This window comes from Papaver somniferum, chromosome 7, assembly GCF_003573695.1.
Source record: "Papaver somniferum cultivar HN1 chromosome 7, ASM357369v1, whole genome shotgun sequence".
Lineage (NCBI taxonomy): Eukaryota > Viridiplantae > Streptophyta > Magnoliopsida > Ranunculales > Papaveraceae > Papaver > Papaver somniferum.
This window is the reverse complement of record NC_039364.1, coordinates 27,977,389-27,982,983: the sequence shown is the minus strand read 5'-3', so window position 1 is coordinate 27,982,983 and position 5,595 is coordinate 27,977,389.

The following is a 5,595-nucleotide window of genomic DNA, read 5'->3' as shown; positions in this document are numbered from 1 at the left end:
GAAGCCGCTCCTCTTAATCGTTTCGCTCCAGAAGCCGCTTCAGCATTCTCTCCAGAAGCCGCCACTCCTTCCTGCCAAGGTTCGTTCCCGTAGCCGCCACTCCTCCCTGTCAAGGATTGTGATCACATCCAGCCAAGTCTCTTCTGATCACAGCTGCTTCCAAGAACCGTTGCTGCTCTTTCGTTGATCTCAGCCAGAGATTCACCATAGCAACAACCACTACAAAGAATATTTCGTCCATGTGATGTTCCAAGCATCCCATCCAGGAGAGTACAATAAGCTTGTATCAAATCATAGAAGCGTGGATTCAAGGTGGTACAACCAAAGTAAGCTACACTTGAGGACTAAAGCCTCCTTCAGGTTTAGAAGTTTAAACGCAGTCACCGTTTTACCAAAGAATGCAATGGAAGAACATCTTCCATGAGAAAATAAGCTCAGGATAATACACATGGGGACTTTTGTCACGCTGCTTACTCACGGGAGAGCCTGATACACCCAAAGCCCAATCATGCGCGAAGGACATGCCTAACAGAGACAAAGCTAAGTAACTATCCTTAACACATTTTTCCTCTTAGTGTTGAGACGTGAAAATTCCTCAACACTCACCACTGTGTCGCCAGACAAACTGCCTCAACACATTTTTCCTCTTAGTGTTGAGACGTGAAAATTCCTCAACATTAACCACTGTGTTGCCAGGCAAACTGCCTCAACACATTTTACCTCTTAGTGTTGAGACGTGAAAATTCCTCAACACTCACTACTGTGTTGCCAGGCAAACTGCCTCAACACATTTTTCCTCTTAGTGTTGAGACGTGAAAATTCCTCAACAGTCACCACGGTGTTGCCAGGCAAACTGCCTCAACACATTTTTCCTCTTATTGTTGAGACGTTTAAATTTCTCAACACTCACCACTGTGTTGCCAGGCAAATTGCCTCAACACATTTTTCCTCTTAGTGTTGAGACGTGAAAATTCCTCAGCAGTCACCACTGTGTTGCCAGACAAACTGCCTCAACACATACTTCCTCTTAGTGTTGAGACGTGAAAATTCCTCAACACTCACCACACTGTTGCCAGGCAAACTAACTCAACACATACTTCCTCTTAGTGTTGAGACGTGAAAATTCCTCAGCACTCACCACTGTGTTGCCAGGAAAACTTCCGCAACACATTTTTCCTCTTAGTGTTGAAACATTCAAATTCCTCAACACTTACCACTGTGTTGCCAGACAAACTGACTCAACATAGTTGTCCTCTTGGTGTTGAGACGTTCAAATTCCTCAACACTCACCACTGTGTTGCAAGGCACACTGCCTTAACACATCCTTCCTCTTAGTGTTGAGACGTGAAAATTCCTCAACACTCACTACTCTGTTGTCAAGCATATTGCCTCAACACACCCTCCTTTTAGTGTTGAGACGTACAAATTCCTCAACACTCACTACTGTGTTGTCATGCACCAACACTACATGGCACCAGTACTCTGTGGCCAAGACAGAAGCGCGCCAGCACAAAGATTGCAGACTGCTCATGCCTCTTGCCAAAGGTCAATCGAATTTTCCTGGTAATTTTCTCATGTCTTGCCCTTTCGATTTTTTATCCTTTTCTATCACCATCTCATTCTTACCCCGCAACAATGCCACTGTTACGTGCTAAGCAGGGACTTAATGTTGATGGTGGTTTTTAGTTCAGGGCTAAAGTTGTAAATTTTCCGCATTTAATATGTTGTCACTTTGCAAAGAAACAGAGCCATGTAATAGTGATGAGTGTTCAAGCTCTTCACTGCCGCATTTATTGAGCAATTCAATATATTCACATGAAATTTACCCAGAATGGTACATGTAGCAACAATCCCAGATTAACTGTAAATTTTGGCTCCCTGCCTATATTATTCATTAATATAAGACTCAGTGAATACTTTTCTATGCTATGTTTCCCGGCCGAAACCTTAATATTGATATGACATGACAGTTAATGTTCACTCGCAGCAGAGTCACATGAATTTCTCGAAGTATCAAGGTTAAGGTCTTTCCATAAAAGAACTCAACAGGAAAGCATACTGCTCTCTGGCAATAAATTTAAAGAACTCTATACAGATCTCAATCAATTTTGTGATAACCCACGAAAATATCCTAACCCGCGCAGTATATTAGACCTTGCTGGTCGAGACTAAACCTAGGCAACTGATCCGCCATGGATTAGTAGGTTCAAAATCCTACCCAAAATCAGAAAACAAGGAATAAAAAAGAGGAGTCGTAGAAAAAAGGAGCAGCAGCAAAGGGAGGTGTGGTCGTGCCATAAGCCAGCCGGCGCCACTTGCCAATGGCCACGCCCCATGCTGCTTAACCGACCATCTTCTTTTCCATCGACCAATCAGGTCGCTTTAAATCCGCCACACGCACACTAGAATTATGGCCACGCCAATGCTTGGCCGGCCTCTTTTATATTAACCAGTCAGGTTGCTCTAAACTTGCCACAGTGTTAAAAGAGGCAAATTGCGCCAGATAGTCACAAAGCCAATTGGCTTTCCAAAACTGGTGGCTCTCTAAAAGAGTCACAGAAATGATACCTGCAAGTGCACAGGGTCTGTTGTAGTGAGTGTGCAAATACGGGTCGAATCCACAGGGACTAGGGTGTGTATTGAAATTCTCCTAAGCTACTCTCTAAGTGCAAGGCAGTGAAGTAAAGAGCCAAAGAAACAAAGTAAAACAGTGGCAGTGATGGAAAGAGTGCATTGAATAAAAGAAGCAAAGAAGATCAAAGTAAACAGTTGTGGTAACACTACTAGGGTCTTGAATCCACCTTCTTAATCCTATGCTAAGGCAATATTTATTCAAATTATGTTCTTGTTCCTTTCCAGAGAAAACTACAAAGAATGATTTATCAGTTAATCTTCCTAACTCACCCCTAGCATAGGCTGTCTTCTTACAACACAACCTATCACAGGCTAATTTGGCTCAATTAGCTAACTCTCATTCCTTTCTCAATTAAGCACAGTTCTTATTCTATGGTGGGATCTCAAATGGATAACTTATCTACCAACTTCACTAATTCCCCCTAGCATAAACTGTCTTCTTACAGTACAGCTTATCACAGGTTCATTTGATCAATGTAGCTAACTAGCATCCCTAAAGCTATGAAGCATTATAAGAACAATAATATGAACTTGAATTATCTTAACATGTGATTAAGGGTTTCATCTAAACCCTAGCATATTAATTTAGAACATGAACTGAAATTAAATTCTAAAATGAACTGAAATTTACAAAACAATTTAAACTAAGAACTAACCCTTGAGGCACTGGCTATTCCAGTCCTCTTGGGTGAAGCACTGGCTATTCCAGGCATGTCTTCTAACACACACTCACACATCATATTTATAGTTACAAGCTTCAATTAGGGTTCTACACAAGTTTTCCCCAAATCCCCAAAAACAGCAGAAATTAGGGTTAGTGATTTACCTAATTTGATGGGATGATTCGTTCCCATGTCTTCGACCCATCCTTCCTCTGCTCTTCCTTCTCCATCTCCTGTTCCAACTGCTCCTCTAGATCGAGCTATTTTATCAATTTCTCTTCTTTCCTGTCTCTGAAACCCTAGGAGAGAAATTGGTATGATAGCTGGCTAGAAAGAAGGGGAAATAGATGGGGTTTCGTTAGGTAATATCCATGATGGCTTTTGGTGGTGGTTGTGGCAGTTGAGGAAGGTGGTGGTGATGATGGTGGTGCGGCAGGGTATGGTGGTGTTGCAGAGGGTGAGGGAGAAAGAGAAGAAGTCGATGGAAAATGGATTGGGGTGCGTTTGTTTTGGGTATAGGGTATTTGGTACTCGGGTGTTGAGCGGGTTTAGCAATTGTTGATGAACAGCGAGGATGAGACGTTGGATGCGAAGATGATGGATCGATCTAACAGCGAGACAGAAGGAAGCGAGGAGCGACCGTTGGATGCGGAAGTACAACGAAACTGACGGCTCAAGATGGAGTTAGGTGCTGTAGTGTTTGACAGGAGCTTCAGACTTCGATGCACGACGATGAAGCGACCGTAGGATGCATCTGTGGATCCAATCTGACGGCTACGAGCTTAGGCAGGCTTTGGGCTTGGTCTTGGACTTAGGTTAGAGTTTGGGCTTAGACAATTCTGAGCCCACTTCTTCTTTAAGAACAAATCTTCCTCTTCAAGCCCAGTTCTAGCCTCCTGGTCTTGCGCATAACATTCTTCGCGGCTTCCTTGTGTGATTCCTCTTGGCTTCCATCACTTTTCTGCTCTTTTCCGCTCCGCAATTCATCCAAACTTTATTAATGCAAAATTAATTAAGAAAAGTATTTATTCTTGAAAACAATGAAAATACAGAATATGGGATAAAATGGAGAATTAATGCACAAAAGATGAGTTAAATGCCAGGAAAAATATATAGAAATATGCACTTTTTAGCACTCATCAAATACCCCCAAACCTGAATTTTACTTGTCCTCAAGTAAAACAAAACTAAGGAAATCCTACCTATACCACTGTCGCTGGTTTCTCGAATGCATTTAGCGTATGCACTAAGCCTTTTAAATCACTAAGTGTCCCTAGTGGACGAGTGAAGTCTCGTGAAGGTTTGCTTAGAACGTACCTACAAAGTTCTAGGACAAAATATAAGCTCATATTCCATCAAATGTGACATGTGCAAGACAGTTTAAGCTCACAGCAAAATGGAGATGTCAATCTAGCTATCAAAGGCACAATCCTAGCACTGATAACAACTAAAGACACGTGATAAGAGTGTAAAGTGTATCTACACATGTTTCTAGAATGACCTGAAGTTATGACTACTAATCACCAAGAGATAGTTTTTAGGCTAAGAACCGAATTCTAAGCCAAGCTAGCTGTCCGGCTTTACGAGAATTGTGAATGTTCACCCAATGAGTTGGTGATATTTCAGTTTACCCGCGTTATACATCGATGGCTGCACCCTCCTTGCTTATTACAAAACTATTTACAACAAAAAGATGACTCTTTACATGACTCTTATTTACATTGATTACTCTCTTTTATTTTTGAAAAAAGAGAGAATATTGTCTTTAACATGACAAAACATGGAATAAATAAATACTTGATTGATTTTTTTTTTTTGGATTTTTTTTTTTGATATTTTTTGAATTTTTTGAATTTTTCTGATTTTTTTTTTTTTTGAAGAAATAACTTTGATCTTTACAACATAGTGACACTTTTGATACATGAACAAAAAAAAAACATAATTACATGACTCTTAGCAAGAGGTGGCCCTTATCGAATGCATCCGGTCAAATTCTATGGTTGCTTTTCTTAACGTATCCTCCAACTTCTATCCCAGCCAACCAAAGAACAAGCTAGTCAAGTCTCATTCAGTATTCTAAAGTGATTGGCAATCTAACTTCCTATCAAACACCTTGAAAATCGAGGCTATACATGTATTGGTAGATCGTGCGCGTGCAAGTTTCTTATCACATGTGAATTGTGCTAGAATCAGGGTGCCTAAATATCTAGACTAAGACTCCTAAAATTTACATATTTGCACAAGAGTCAACATTTCAAGGTAAATGAGCTCCATTTTTATGATTTTTATTTTTTATTTT